This window comes from Gossypium hirsutum, chromosome A08 (genome assembly GCF_007990345.1).
Source record: "Gossypium hirsutum isolate 1008001.06 chromosome A08, Gossypium_hirsutum_v2.1, whole genome shotgun sequence".
In the NCBI taxonomy this organism is placed as follows: Eukaryota; Viridiplantae; Streptophyta; class Magnoliopsida; order Malvales; family Malvaceae; genus Gossypium; species Gossypium hirsutum.
The window spans coordinates 31,402,268-31,419,827 of record NC_053431.1 but is presented as its reverse complement, the minus strand read 5'-3'; the positions used below and the strand labels follow the sequence as shown (position 1 = coordinate 31,419,827).

At 36.0% G+C, this 17,560-nt stretch overlaps 1 non-coding gene across 1 annotated transcript; it reads right to left on the bottom strand.

Moving 5' to 3' along the window:
• Positions 1-2,781: 2,781 nt before the first annotated feature.
• On the bottom strand, positions 2,782-2,888 carry LOC121205950 (small nucleolar RNA R71). Its single transcript, XR_005901024.1, has one exon. It is a non-coding gene; the product is annotated as a small nucleolar RNA R71 (small nucleolar RNA).
• Between the last annotated feature and the right edge of the window lie 14,672 nt (positions 2,889-17,560).

Sequence of the window (17,560 nt, the reverse complement as noted above, 5' to 3'; positions counted from 1 at the left end):
CAATTTTAAGTTCATGGACAAAATTAGGACATCGAAGGAATTTTTGGAAAGTTTAGTAGTAAGGGTATTTTGGTCATTTAGTTATTAAAATGAATTAAAAACAAAATTAAAAGCCAATTTTTGTCCATCTTCTTCATTAGGCCGAAATTTCAAGGGTTCTCCATAGCTAGGGTTTTTTTGAGCTTCCAAGCTCCATAGTAAGTGATTCCAAGCCCCGTTTTTAATGTTCTTTACGTTTTTGGAATCCCGGTAGCTCGATTAAGCTTATGTTAGCAATAATTCAACCTAGGGTTTATATTTGGAAAAATACCCATAGGTGAAATTTGTGTATTTTGATGTTTTATGATAGAATATGAGGTTTTAAATTTTGTTAGACAACTTGTGCTACTCGGTTTTGAGTGAAAACGAGTAAAAGAGCTTAATTGGTAAAAATACCTAATAGTCACAAGTATATGTTAGAGAGAGAATTTGATATTGCCATAGAAGGGAAAGGTGATCAGCATGTTATAAAACATAAGAATAAGGAATAAAGTTTAATTCCCGAGCCTAGGGGCAAAAGTGTAATTATGCAAAAGTTTAGGGGCAAAAGTGTAATTTTTCCAAAGTTCGTATTAAATGCTGTTTTGATGAATGTATGTATTAAATAAGATTAATTTGGCATTATAGATCAAGAGAAACGAGATTCAAGTCGCGATCGAGGAAAAGAAAAGATTGTGGACTAAATTGCAAAATCTTTATATTTTGGTACCAAGGTAAGTTCATGTGTAAATAATGTAGCATAATTTTTATTTTTAAGTTATTGATGTTAATTATATGATACGCTGATTTTTAATCGTGAAATATTATGCTTTGTGGTTAATGTTGAGTAATATGCAAATTATGTTTACTACTTGATAAATATGAATTGCTACCAAGCATCGGTTCCGATATTCCATGGAAGACGACAAATATGAGATCGAGGGAAAAAGCCTGTTTGAACCTTAGGAATAGATTAGGATACAAGTGACATGTCACTAGGATGGTTGAGCATCCGAACTCGTTGAGTTGAGTCCGAGTTCACCTATGGATGCGAATGTCCGAACTCGTTGAGTTGAGTCCGAGTTCGTGAGATGTAACTAGGCATCCGAACTCGTTGAGTTGAGTCAGAGTTCACTTATGGATGTGAACATCAGAGCTCGTTGAGTTGAGTCCGAGTTCACTTAGGGGCGGGTTACATGATTTCTTGATTACATATGAGGCACTTATGTGCAAATTATCCGTGTATCCGAGTTGTATTCCGATGTGTTCAACGGGTGAAATTTCTAGTGAAATGGAAGAACACTTAAGATGCAAGTGACGTTTTGGTAAGTGTTGTGAAATGGACACTTTGGACAGGTATGTTCTTAACCCTCGGGTTGAAAATAGATAAAACAACGATAAGGTGGTAAGATGATGAATGATGTTTAGAAATGTGATATATGTTTTGGTGATACCATGCTAAAGTTGTTTGGTATATTTGTATTGTTATGTTACTTGTTATTTACATATGAACTTACTAAGCATTTATGCTTACTCCTTCCTTTTCATTCACTATAGTTTTGAACAAGCCAGCTCAGGAATCGGGACAGGTCGAAAGTTCGATCACACTATCCAAAGGACTTTTATCTTGGTAAATGGCTTGTACAACTACTTAAGTATGGCATGTATAGCAATATACCTATTTTGTGTAAATAATTTTATGATATGGCCATGTTTGGTTGAGAAAATGTTTGATATTGATAAGTCATGGTGATGGCTAATTTAGATCATGTTTGATATTATGGAAGTTTAATAGGTTATCTAGTTCATAAAAATTCATGGAAAGATGAAACTTGCCTTAAAACAGAATATTGCTGCAGCAATGACAAGAATTTGAAAAATCACTAAAAATAGTATAAATGGAACTAAATAATGAGTAAGTTATGAAATTGAAGCTTAATTAGTATATTTTCATGTGGATTGAACAGAACAGGCATATAAATTATATTTTATGAGATATTTAAACTTTTGTGAAACAGGGCCAGAGTGATTTCTGGATCCCTGTTCTGACTTTAAAAATTCATAATAAATTTTAAAAAAATAATTAGAAGTTGTTATTTATATGTACAGATTCCTTATTGAGTCTATTTTTAATAAAAACAAACCTTGTAGTCATTGAAATTCTGTATAGAGAGATATCTGATTTGTAATACACATATGTCAGAGCAGTCGAACCCTGAAACAGGGGAGACTTTAACTAATAAACTGTACTAATTGGCCCAACCAAAAATTCTAGAAAAAAATTAGTAAATATATATATGAGTTCAGATTTAGGAAAAATTTACGGATCTTGATTTTGAGTTTCATAACTCGAGATATGATTTTTCTTATAACTGTGAAGCGAGTAGCTAGAAAGCTGTGAATGTAGAAACAAATGATTTGAAGTTCTTAAATTGATAAATTATGTTCGGTAACCCCTCAAGCTCGACTCCGGTGATGGTCTCGGGCGTGGGGGCGTTACAATTCAGACGATACATCAGTTTGTTTAGTTTGATGGTTTGCAGGATGAGGGTCCCAACTCTCACTTGGTGAATTTCCTGGAGTTTTGCGACACTTTCAAAATTAATGGCATTTCTGATGATGCCATTCGCCTTCAGTTATTCCCTTTTTCACGAGAAAAAAGCTAAACAGTGGTTGAACTCGTTACGACGAGGGTCCATCACTACTTGGGAACAAATGACAGAAAAATTTCTACTAAAATATTTTTCGCCGGCTAAAACGGCTAAGTTACGTAATGATATCTCTTATTTTGTGCAGATGGACTTAGAAACACTTTACGATGCATGGGAGAGATACAAGGATCTATTGCGAAGGTGCCCTCACCATGGGTTACCTCTATGGCTGCAAGTTCAAACGTTTTACAATGGTGTGAATCCCTCAACAAGACAGATGATTGGCGCAGCTACTGGAGGAACCATCAACAATAAAACACCTGAAGAGGCTTATGAATTCATTGAAGAAATGTCACTGAATAATTATCGATGGTAAGTCATGAGGACTAAGCCAACAAAAATAGTCGGTGTTTATAATGTCGACTCAGTTACTATGCTGTCAAATCAAGTAGAACTTCTCAATAAAAAGATTGATGGTTTACTTGGTTCTACGCAGGTACATCCAGTAATGAGGTGTGACTCAAGTGGAGGAGGTGTGCATACAGAATATCAATCCTTCAATCCTACTACCGAAGAAGAACAAGTCAACTATATGGGTAACAATAACTTTCGATCTCAAAATAACCCATACAGTAATACTTATAATGCAGGTTAGAGGAACCACCCAAATTTCTCTTGGGGTGGTCAAAGGAATCAAAAGCCACAAAATCCTCAGGGTTTTCAACAGCCACCTTATCAACAAGAGAGGAAACTAAACCTTAAAGAGATGCTCTCTAAATTCATCTCGGTATCAGAAACCCATTTCCAAAATACCGAGATAGCACTTAAGAATCAACAAGCATCGATCCAAGCGCTCAAAAATCAGATAGGCCAGCTATCCAAACTAATCTCCGAACGAAAACAAGGTAGCTTACCAAGTAATACTGAACCTAATCCAAAGGAACACATCAACGCAATTAGTACTCAAGATAAGGAAGGATTTATTGCGCCTGAGCCAGAATTGATGCAAGAAACTGTGATGAGCAAAGGTAAAAGTGAGGTAAGTCATAAAAAAATGGTGAATGAAAAATATAGACCTCGTGTCCCATACCCTAATGCGACAAGGAAAGACTGCTCAGACAAACAATTCGGTAAATTCCTCAAACTTTTGAAAAAATTACATATTAACTTACCGTTTATTGAAGCTTTGTCGCAGATGCCAAATGCAATGAAATTGTTAAAAGAGCTTTTAGTAAATAAGCAGAAGTCGGACGAAGCATCGCATGTAGAGCTAAACGCAGTCTGCTCAGCTATTCTACAGAATAAGCTACCCCACAAATTGAAAGATCCTGGGAGTTTTACAATTCCTTGCTTAATTGGTAGTTTAGATATAAGTCATGCATTAGCTAATTTAGGGGCTAGTATTAACGTCATGCCTTACAAAATGTTTAAGCAACTAGGTCTTGGGAAACCTAAACAAACTAGGATAAGCATTCAATTGGCAGATAAAACTATAAGATTTCCTAGGGGTATTATTGAAGATGTACTAGTGAAAGTAGATAAGTTCATATTTCCCATTGATTTCGTTGTTCTAGACATAGAGGAGGATAATAACACCCCTTTGATTTTAGGGAGGCCCTTTTTAGCAACTGCTAAAACAATTATTGATGTTGGCACAGGTGAGCTTACACTTCGTGTGGGAGACGAAATGATCACCCTTCAAGCTTGTAATTCTGGCATCACATCGAACATTGAAGGTAATAGTCCACACCAATCTACTAAAACTGGCAATATGACTTTGCAGAAATTGAGCTTCAAAGAAGTTCACGAGCCATGTTCCAGAAATGATAGAGGACACATTCATGAAGAATGAAGGCTATGGATAGAGGAGCTAGACGAATGGTGAGCACATAAATCGAGAACACATGATAAACCGAAGCTACACCAAAACGAGCCCGATACCTCTCCAAATCAACTTAAGGTTGGTGATAAAATCTTATTAGACACTGCAGATCCCCACATTTTCACTACCACACCGAATGAGGAAATCCCTCTTACGGTACTCAGTATTTTTCCATTCGGTACGGTGGATGTGAGTCATCCCAAGTTCGGCACTTTTAAGGTAAACAACACCCGATTAAAACCTTATTTTGATGAGATTGATAGCAGGAATGAGGAGTATAAACTCCTCAAACTACCATGACCACTCACTGAAGAGGTAAGTCAAGCTTAGACTATAAATAAACGCTTCTCGGGAGGCAACCCAAGCACTAACATTATTAATTTCTTTAAATTTTGGTATTTAACTCCTAACCTACTAATACAGATCTTGAATACAGGTGTTTCCACAGGACACGACCAAGCACACGGGCGTGCTTAAGGCCGTGTGAAAATAGGGCAAAATATTTCCCCAACACGGGCTATGATAAAATGTCACGGCTGTGTGACATGGCCGTGGTTGAGCCTGCCAAAACAACATGGGCGTGCGACACGCCCGTGTGGAAGACCCGTGGTTGAAACTGAGAAACTAGCACATGCGTGTGACACGCCCGTGTCTAACACCCGTTGTCGAACCTGTTAACTTAACACCGGCGTGGAGCTTGAACACACAGGCCTGGGAGAAGCGAACGAAGCTAGACACGGCCGTACAACACGGGTGTGTACTAAATGTCAAACGCGCCCAAATTTGAAATTCACAAATCACACGAGCTGAAATTAGGGGACACGGGCGTGTGCCATGGCCGTGTGCCCCAAAATCTATAAATACCCTACACTATTCACTTTCTTCCCCATTCAAAAACCTTAACCCTAGCCGCTGCAACTCCACACGGCCCCCTGCCACACCCGTGTGCCGCCTTCAACTTTATTTTTGACACCCAATCTCTCTCCCTTAGCGTTTGTTTACTCTCTTCACTTCTATTTTACTTATTACTAATGCTTATTATTGCAATAATCTCATTTCTTTTGAACTATCTTCCATTTCTGTTCATTACTTTATCATTTAGTTTGCATTTTTAGTTAGTTATTATACATTGCATGTTAAATCCAGTGATTAGGAAACTTCCTACCCATGATTTTACCATGCTCATTCTCATGATATTCTCATGCCAATATCTCTCATGTAATTTGCATTGTTCAATTAATCCTTATACATTTCATGTTGTTAGGAAAGCTTCATTCTTTTACACATGCCATTACTACATACAATGACAAAGTCACGAAATTATTATATTAGTTATGTTTGGTTGTGGCTAAAAGTTTGCTTTTTAGTTGGAAATTGTATTCCTTTTACTTCGACCACTCATCAAGATGACTTGATAATTCTAATTGCAGGTACCATGTCATCGTCAAGAGGAAAAAAAACCGTCGTACCTGCTTCGAAGAAGAGGAAGGGAGTGTCCTCTTTCGCGGGCCCAACTGCGAAAATCCGTCACCCTCTCCTACAGTTTCAACGAGGGCCTCAGGAAGAACTGTTCCAAATACTTCGGGCTCGATCCTTAATTGCGGGCCACTGCATCCACTGGGCTGCCATAGAACAAGTCCAGATGGCTGACACGATTCGGGATCTCCTAACCACCAACCCTTGGGAGCTGTTCTTCGAGATTATTGAGCAAACATACCTCGAGCTCACGATGGAACTATGCTGAACGTTCCATCTCCAGACCGTAATGACAAGGTACGATGATCCCAGTACGGTCCAGTTTTGCCTAGGCAAATTAATCTGCCAGCTAAGCGTACCAGAGCTCGGTGCTACTCTAGGACTATATATCGAGGAGTTTCGAGAGGAGAATGAACTACATGCTCTCAGTCACCACATACATTTCTCTCCCTCGAAGTGCTGGCACACTTTGGCCCCTAGCACGGCCTCGTACAATCCTAGCCATTCCAAGGCATCAGTTCTCCCACCATCCCTGAGGTACCTACACGCTATTTTAGCTCACACAATTATAAGAAGGCGAGAGAGCATTGGCATCGTCAACACCCACGACGACTACTTCTTATGGTACATGTCGCAAGGGCACGTCATCGACCTTGCCTATTTCATTGCCCTTACGATTCAGCACCAGACAGAGCAGCATCTGAAGGGGGTCATCTCCATTGGCCCCTACGTGAGTAGGCTGGCGCGATACTTCAGGCTCCTCAACACTGCGGCCTAAGAATCATCCCTCACCCTCATCGGCCTGATGTCTCCACAAGGCATCTCGAGCTTGCTTAACATGAGGATGATCAAGAGGCGCCGAGGAACCTACCCTCCCCAGTATCGTCTCACCCAATCTACCGAGGAGGAGGCCTATGAGGACATTCCTGATGATGTCCCCCACAGCACGAGGGTCCACCAACTCAGCCACCACCACCCTCTCGTCCAGTTCATGTGGCGGCTTCATATGCTGACATCTCTGAGCGCCTTACCCGATTTGAGCATCAGTGTTTTCAATGATTTGACAACATTGATGCTACCCTACAGCAGATTTGTTAGCACCTCCACATCTCATCGCCAGTACCACCTCGCGAACCATCCAGCGATGAAGATGTTTAGAAATATATATTTATTATTTTAAGTTTTTACTTTTTATTGAAACTACTCTTTATTTTAATTAGATTTTAGAAATTTTATTTTAATTATCAAATTCGATTTTTCTTTTTGAGTAATTATTTTTCCTAATATCCCCTAAAAAGTTCCTGATTTTATCACAGTTATGTAGAGCTCTTAAGCTCATCATCACATAGGAACTAAAACTCCACCAGGAAAGGTTCTCCACGACTTCCATGTCCTGCTCGACCACGACCATAGCTACCACTAGATATAATATTCTTTTGGCACAGGACTTATGGCCTAATGAACCTCTACAACCGTCGGAGTATCCTCCTCCACTCTCGAACCGATCACTCTCCAAAACTCTAGTTTGAGGAATTCATCATACAGGAAGTTTCACTTCTCTCCCTATCTTATTTTTATACTCTAATATCTATCCTTGTACATTGAGGGCAATGTACATCTTAAGTGTGGGGGGGCATTCATTCATTATCAAAAAATCCCTGAATAATCACCTTGTTCTTTTAAAAAACTCTCATATCATATTTAGGATAAATTTTAATTGATTTATGATTTTGATTGATATTTCTTGAATTAAAATATGGGCATTTATGCATTGATTGTTTAAACTTTAAGACATTAGAGAATTAAGCATGATAAGTTGATTTTTAAGAATTTAAAATTATATGTTGTTTCCCCAAGTCTAGGTATTACTTTGAATTGGAATTCACGAGTCTAAATATCAAAAAGCCATAATTTTTGTGAGAGTTTTTAGCCTTTTGAGCATCTATTAATTTTTTTCATGCTCACTTTTATTATTGCTTTGATCGCGTCAATATTGAACTGTTATTCTAGAACTTGCTTGATTATGCATGTCAAGACCACACCATTTAATTTGATATGTCAAAATGATTAAGGCACTTAGGATGAACCCACTCATGCCATGAAAAGCCTACCTCCACAATTAACCCCTAGTAAACCCCTTTGAGCCTAACAAGCCATTTCTTGTATTACCTTTAATATTAACCTTTAACCCATTATTGTTGAAATCCCCTAAATTAATCCCTATTTTTGTCGAGATTTGAGTTGAATGGATTGCCTAGCTATGTTTTGTTCTTAATAGTTAGTCTATATCATTTAACTTGTTCTTAATTAAAAAAAACTATGTATACATATCTGTAATTTCATATTCTGAGAAGAAGCTCTGTTGTACGCAAGTGAAGATTAACTCTTTTTCGAGTTAGGCAATTTTTCAATTCAATCTCGATTCTAACCCTTTCTTTCAGCTTGTGACCACACCCCCTTAACCAAGCCTCATTACAACCCTCTAAATACCTTTTGATTGATGTATCATCTTAAATTATAGTGGTGGAGATTTGATATTCATGCAAGCCTATGGTAATGACTTTTCATTATTGACTATTGAGTGCTTCATTTATTGTCCTTGAACACCTCGAGTGATTTGAGTGAATCTTTAGTGAGGATGTGAAACTCTGTGATATTCTGAATCAAAGGTAATTACTAAGATGCAGAGAGACACCTATGTTTGCATGATTAAATACTCAACTTGGAATGTTTGAAACTTTTATGTTCTTTTAGTTGAATTCTCAATGTCATCTATGGATTATTCTGAAATATTATCGATAGAAATTATAAGTTGAGAAGAATTTATTTTGATTATGAGTTGAGAATTTTGCTTGAGGACAAGTAAATGCCTAAGTGTGAGGGTATTTGATAAAATGTAAATTATATATATTTTGACCCCATGTTTAATGCATTTTATGGATGATTTCTCATTAGAATTGGTGAATTTGATGCTCCTAATGCTTTAATTTCATGTTTTATACTTAGGAGAGCATAGGAGAGCGAAAGAAACGAGAAACGGGCCAAAAATAGAGAAAATGGGCCAAAGTACGAAATTAACACGTCCTGAACCTCTTCACACGGGTAGACAACACGGCCGTGTCAATCTGGGAGAATTGAAGCACAATTCACATGGGTATAGCACACACTCGTGCCATTTTAACAGGCTCGAACACGGCCTGAAGTAATTGCACACGGGCGTGTCCCTGTTGAGCCCAAGTTGAGTCCAATTTGGAAAAGGCCACTTTTGAGGGCTTATAGGCATTCCAAAGCCTATAAATACACCCTAGAAGAGGAGAAAAGGGGGAGGGAGAAGAGGGGGTAAGGAAATACTCCAAGGAAGCCAATTGATCCATCTCGGAAGCCAAGATTCATTATCAAGACTGAAGACCTCTCCTCAATTTCCCTTCAAGAGTTTTGAGTTTTCTTTTTGTTTTTTATTCTTTATTCTTCTGAGATGTTTTCTTATTTAGTTATGAACTAAAACCCCTAAATACCTAAGGGGAATGAAACCTAAGACGAATCTTGTTATTATTTTCTGAATCGTATGATAAATATTTAACTTGTTCTTAATTATGTGTTCTTAATTCTTGTTTTGATATCCCAGGATACTGATTCAAGACGTGCTCTTATTCAGAGAAGGAATAGACCCTGTCTAAGAGTACTTTGGTCATAATTAAGCGAAGTTGATTGTGCACATAGAAATAGGGTGACAAGATTTTGCCGAATTAGGGTGAAACCTAATAAGGGGATCCATAGATTGAGTTAATGCAACCCTAGAGTGTTAATTAAAGAAAAGTCTTGGTTATTCAATCTAGGGATTAGACGTTATTAGTCTTGAATAGGGATAATAACATAACTTAGGGATCTCTAGGGAACAAGTTGAATGAATAAATCATCCGATTCGGAGCCAGAATAACAAGTAAAGTGTAGGTGATTTTTCCTTAGGTGTTGTCTTCATTCAATCGATTTTCCCAAAAGCAATTCCCAAATTCTTTTCTCTGTGAGTTCTTAGTTTAGATAATTAGTTAATTAAAACAAAATCTCTTTATTCTTAGGCTAGATAATAAAAAGACAGTCATTACTAGTACTTTTAGTTCCTTTGGGTTTGACAATCCGGTCTTGCTAAAACTATACTACTGTTCGATAGGTACACTTGTCTACATCGCGATAATAGTTAGTCCAAGAACGAGTAATTATAAATATTTAAAACCTATCACGAAACCTTGCGATCACTCCTCTATTTGCAGTCTTCATTCATCATGAGTAGGTCCTCTACTATTGCTTGAAAATGACTCATGTGCTTCCTTCAGACACATTTCCTGCAAAATAGGTTGCAGCATATTGTCAGTTTTAGTAGAATGGGTTAAACCATCACCTTCAATTTCTGATGTGTTGCCAGAATTGCGAGCTTGAAGGGTGATTGTTTCGTCTCCCACACGGAGTGTGAGTTCACCTGTGCCAACATCAATAATTGTCTTAGCAGTTGCTAAAAAGGGCCTTCCTAGAATTGAAGGAGTGTTGTTATCCTTCTCTATGTCTAGAACAATGAAGTCAATGGGAAATATAAATTTATCGATTTTAACTAGCACATCTTCAATAATACCCCTAGGGAATATTGTATTTTTATCTACTAATTGAATGCTCATCCTAGTCTGTTTGGGTTTCCCGAGACCTAGTTGCTTAAACGTTTTGTAAGGCATGACGTTGATACTAGCCCCTAAATCAGCTAATGCATTATTAACATCTAAACTACCAATTAAGCAAGGAATTATAAAACTCTGTGGATCTTTTAGTTTGATGGGTAGTTTATTTTGGAGAACAGCTGAGCAAACTGCGTTCAGCTCCACATGCGACGCCTCATCCAACTTCCGCTTATTTGCTAAAGCTCTTTTAAAAATTTCATTGCGTTTGGCATCTGCGATAGAGCTTTAATAAACGGTAAGTTAATGTGTAATTTTTTTAAGATTTTAAGGAGTTTACCAAATTGTTCATCTAAGCGGTTTTTCCTTGTCGCGTTGGGGTATGGCACACGAGGTTTATATTCGACAGTCACTAGTTTGTTTTTATTATAATCTACCTCACATTTACCTTTGCTTACCACCGTTTCTTACCTCAATTCTAGCTTAGGCTCAATAAATCCTTCTTCATCTTGAACATTAATCGTGTTGAGCTATTCCCTTGGGTTAGGTTCAGTATTACTTGGCAAGCTACCTTGTGGTCGTTCGGAGATTACTTTAGACAGCTGGCCTATCTGAGTTTCGAGCCCTTGGATTGACGCTTGTTGATTTTTAAGTGCCATTTCGGTGTTCTGAAAATGGGTTTCTAATACCGAGATAAACTTTGTGAGCATCTCTTCAAGGTTTGGTTTCTTTTCCTACTGATAAAGTGGCTATTGGTAGCCCGGAGGTGGTCGCTGATTTCCTTGGTCTCCCCATGAAAAATTTGGGTGGTTCCTCCATCCTGCATTATAAGTGTTACTATATAGATTGTTTTGAGGTCGAGGATTATTACCCATGTAATTTAATTGCTCGTTATCCATATTATGGCCATAAGGTTGGTATTCCGAATGGCTTGTTCCACCTCCACTTGCTTCGCACTGCATTACTGGGTGAACCTGTGAAGAACTAAGAAAACCATCAATTTTCTTATTCAAGAGTTCTACCTGATTAGAGAGCATGGTGACCGAATCAATGTTATAAACATCGGCTGTTTTCATTGGCTTTGTCCTCATGACTTGCCACTGATAGTTATTCGATGACATCTCCTCTATGAACTAATAAGCATCTTCAGGTGTTTTATTATTGATGCTTTTGCTAGCAGCTGCGTCAACCATTTGCCGAGTCGAAGGATTCAGGCCATTATGGAATGTTTGAACCTGAAGCCAAAGCAGAAACCCATGGTGAGGGAACCTTCTCAAAAGGTCCTTTATCTCTCCCTTGTATCGTAAAGTATTTCTAAATCTATCTGCACAAAAGAAGAGATATCATTACGTAATTTACCCGGCGAAAAATATTTTAGTAAAAATTTTTCGGTCGTTTGTTCCCAAGTAGTAATTGACCCTTGTGGTAATGAGTTCAACCGCTGTTTAGCTTTGTTCCTCAATGAGAAAGGGAATAAGCGAAGACGAATGGCATCGTCAAAAACATCATTAATTTTAAATGTATCGCATAGTTCCAAAAAGTTTGCTAAGTGAGCGTTGGGATCTACATCCTGTAAACCATCAAACTGAACAAACTATTGTATCATTTGAATTGTGTTAGGTTTCAGTTCAAAAGTATTTGCAGCTACAACAGGTCTAACTATGCTTGATTCAGTTCCTATTAAAGAAGGTTTAGCATAATCATACATAGTGTGTAGAGTAGGATTTTGATTAGCAGCAATCGCAAGAGGTAGCTGATTGTCTTGGTTTTCAGCCATCTCTTCGGTTGGGGGTTGAGTATCATTTTCTTGCTCGTTCTATGTGTATCTTAGGCTTCACCTTATTTCTCTTTGGTTTCTGCGAACTGTGTGATCGATTTCTTCGTCAAAAAGTAGTGGTCCTGATAGGTTTCTTCTAGTCATAAACTATAAAAAAACCTGCCAGAAGAAAGAAAAATAAAATTAGTAAATTAGAATAAAATTACAAATAGAATTAGATCTCAAGAAAAATAAATGGCTAAAGTAATAAAAATTGAATGTTCCTAATATTTTAGTTCCCTGGCAACGGCGCCAAAAACTTGATCGCATGATTTCGTGATAGGTTTTAAATATTTATAATTAATCGTTCTTAAAACTAACTATTATCGCGATGTAGGCAAGTGTACCTATCAAACAGTAGTAAAATTTTAGCAAGACCGGATTGTCAAACCCAAAGGAACTAAAAGTACTAGTAGTGACTGTCTTTTTATTATCTAGCCTAGGAATAAAGAGGTTTTGTTTTTTAACTTAACTAATTATCTAAACTAAGAACTTACAGAGAATAGAATTGGGGAATTGCTTTTGGGAAAATCAATTGAATTAAGACAATACCTAAGGAAAAATCCACCTAGACTATACTTGTTATTTTGGCTCCGAATCGGACAATTTCATCAATGGCATATCTCAAATTCATCATCAAATTCAGAAATTGAGACATGGGCTTGATAGATTACTAAGCAACAATCTCAAAAACGTAAAAATTATCGAAAACCGATCAAAAACACATACCTAATTGATGCTTGAGCTTGCTGAACCCTAAATAACTCTTTTTCTTTGCGTTTTCGACAAAGATGAACACTAATGGCCTAGTTTCATACATTTGTTCTATTAATAATACATTAATATCACATTTACATATTTACCCTTAATGAAATAATATAAAAGCTTTTTAATGGTTGTCCATAAAAGTCCATTAACCATGTTAATGGTCCATTTCCTTAATAAGGACCTCACACTTAATAAGACACTTTAATTAGGCACTTAATCAAATAGAAGGACAATTTTGCATTTTCTGCGATTTAGTCCTTCTTGCAAATTAAGCACAAATGATTGAATTTTCATACGAAACTTTCATACATGCTTAACCACATACTATAAACACTAAAAATAATATTAAAATATTTTTTGACTCAGATTTATGGTCCCGAAACCACTATTCTGACTAGGGTCTAAACTATGCTGTTACACGACTGACATATTTTTTTATGAATTCGGTCTAGAAAAAGTCCTAACTCAATGGATCATTCGGTACAATAGCTGATAATGTGTTCCGCCACTAATATGATTCTTCTTTCAATAACAAGACAACACACTTTAGATAGTCGTTAGGAGAACATGACAATTCATCTAATACCCTTAAGGTATTTTCTAACTAGTATTCGACTTTTTCCATATCATCTTCAACTTTTTCACAAAATTCTTCAGCCCCATATTTACGAATTTCAAGCTCGTACTTATTCTAGACCTTAAGGATTAGGAGGTATAGGTTGAGGTACAAAACGGAGCTGTTGTTAAGCCATGGATTTATTCTCATAAAATTTGTAAATCATTCAGACATCATGGGGAAGAACACTCCACGGGCTTCACTTCCTTGGCCCTCAAAAATGGACGCACTATAAACAGACTCATGTACCGAGGCTTAAGCATTGCTCTTAATTTTATCGGAACTAAGATAGTTGGATTCACAAGTTATAAAATGGCATGTATTTCTAAAATTTATACATGCTACATTCATTTTGAGAACCGATTAAACTATAGTTCTGATACCATTAAATGTAACACCCTTAACCTATCTTCGTCACTGAATTAGGGTTACAAAATCTTACAACAATTAATGAATTTAATAATAATCTAAAACAATTCAAAAATAAATTTAAATATCAAATATTCATAACCAATCATTATCCATAGCATATATATGAATACGTGATTTAAATTGAGCTTAAATAACCCTAGAATTAGTTTGAAAACAAATAGAGACTAATTTGAAACAAAACAAAAAAATGTGGAAAAAACTGAAAATAGGGGTCACACAACCATGTGGTCAAACCGTGTAAAACCTGATCCTATGTAACTTAGGGTCACGCGGTTGTGTCACCTGGCTGTGTAGCAACCTGAGACCATGTGGAAAATACTGCACCAAAAATCAAATAGGCCACATGGTCATGTGGAGTGACCGTGTGTGGCACATGGTCGTGTGCACCTAAAATAACTTTTAAAATAAGCCAATTCATCAACCATTTCTTAGGTACCAAGCCAAACCATTTACAACCATTTTCACACATTCAAAACACATTAAAACATTCCTAAAACTTACCAAAATATTCAACCTATGTGCCTAACCAATATGCCATCTTTTCCACTACAAATAAAATACCAATCTAAATTTACATTCAATAAACACAAGTTCCTACCTTATAAACATGTCAAACAATCCAATTCATCCATTTCATTCACATCCATTTTACCATACGTTAAACCACTTTCATAAAGTATAAATCAAATGATAAAAAGCATTTATATAGTCATACATGAGCCAAAATACCAAATATATATACATAACTACAAGTCTTACTTAAACCAAAATTATAAATAACTTCATCATAGGCAAAAAAACGTAAAGGCTCCTAGTACATATAATTTATAACCAAAACAATATGATTAAACTTATACCAAGTCAAGGAACGGATAGTGTGCGCTCCGACTTGAACTTCCAACTGACCTTAACTTCTGATAACCTACAAAGAATGAAATGCAACAAACATAAGCTATCAATTCTTAGTAAGTTTGTATTTAACGTAAACTCAAACTTACCGAATCGCATTAAACACAATTGACGCATAAAATTCACTAAAAAACTTGTAAGCTTATTTGTCTCCTATGTACACCACACACCTCACAAAAAAGGTTGGTGAGTTCACAAATATGAAACTTATAATCATATCATACCATATAACATTCATAAATAGCATATATAACTCAACCATCTCTTTTTCTTTCAACAACTCACATTTTCATTTCAAGAATTCATTTCATAAATCTATTTCCATCTAATCATTTCATATAACTCATTCATATATCCTTTTATACTTGTGGGCCTGCTCACAGAGGTGTGGGTTAGGATGTTAAGTTACACAATGCTGCTCACACGAGCTGTGGAGAATCTGCAACAAATGCATGACTTTAGCCATCGATAGAACATCCAAGACCAGCATCCAAAACTGTAATAACCCTAATGACTTGTCATTTGTATGCTAATCACTCACAAGGTTCAAACAAGCCATGTTTCATATCCAAATAATAAAATTATTTACACTTTATTTTATCACAAGTACTTATCTATGTAATTTCCCATTTTCAATCATAACCTTCAATTTGGCTAATGTTATAACTTAATCCAAATCATTGATTATCACATAATAATCATTTAAAACCCTACATAACACAAATATGAATCAACATTTCACCCAAAATAGCAATTAATAAGTTTAATCAATATACAAACTTACCTAACAAAAATGGTTACTAATACGATGCCGACGATTATTCCGCTAACTTAGCTTTTCCACGGTTTGAGTCCGATTGATTTGTTTCTTGATCTAAATAATAATTTTCTTTCAATTAATTGATTCAAACAACTTCATTAATCAAACGTATGCTTATAAGCCATTTTTGACTATTTAAAAAATTTACCCCTAAACTTCACACTTTATGCAGTTTAGTCCCTAAACCCGAAACTTTCAAATTGGGTACATTTAATCCTTATTCATGCTAGATGAATTTCTCTTAGTCCCTAAACAACCTATAAGTATCATAATTTCACAAGAATTGCATGAAGGTTTGGTGTTTTAACTATTTAGTCCTTAAACATTAAAATCACTAAAAATTACTTTACAAAATAATCCTATTTAATTGTCAAGCTTATAAATCTACCATTAAACTTCAAAAACACTTCAAACTCAACAATGACACATTTCAAAATGTTTAACATTTTTTCGAATTAACTCTCGAGTTAGCTAGATTAAGCTACAATGATTACAAAAATATAAAAATCATTAAAAACAAGAATCAATCACGTACCATGCATGAAGAGCAAAGCTTGGTCAAATGTCCCTTAAGCTAAAAATGTTAGTTTTAGTTTTTCCAAGAAGAAATGAAGAAGATGATGATTAATTAGGCTTTTTTTTAACTTAATTATTAATTTACAACTTTACCCTTTAAAAATTAGTTTAATTTCATACTACAACACTCCAAAATCGTCCACTAATTGCATATATGGTATATTTACCATTTAAGTCCATCAATTCACATTTATATAGCCAGTTAACACCTTTAGCTAATAGAAACTAACTTTTGCACCTTCTTTGAATTAATCCTTTTTACTTAATTAACTATCTAAACGTTAAAATTTTCCAACCAAATTTTAATAAGATCTTGTAATAAGCCTATAAATAATAAATAAATAATAAAATATTGACTCACTTTTCATAATTGTGGTCCCGAAACCATATTTTTCGACACCATTGAAAATGGGTTGTTATAGTTTAATTTTTCCCTAGGCCTAATGGCTTTCATTCGGTCAACTCCTTTAAAATCTTCCTTACTCATCCTAGGTGGCTCACCATCAACCTTGTTTTTCCCTTTTAATTTCCCCTTTTGAGATTTTCTAAAAACTCACCTTTTTGAAAAATAGTTGGCAATTTCCCTTCTTTAGCCATTTCATTCCCTGTTTCTTCATCATCAAGGCTGGACAACATCCTAAGTCTATATCTTGCCAAATCCATACCTAGATTTTTAAGACGTTGATTTCTATTTTCTCTTGTATGTTGCCGATTTTTCCGTTTAACCAACATCCACGTCCTGAATGCCTTTGCCCGCTCCACCATTGACTCACCTGTTATTTGTGTCTCTGGTGAAACTTCATTCTCACCTAGTCTATTTGAATCACGAACAGAAGTAGAGCACGATTAACCAGTGGTGCGCAAGCGAATTAAAACAAATGATTTTAAAAACTATTTTGAAATGTAGGCCTTAACTACAAGAGGACAATGACAGT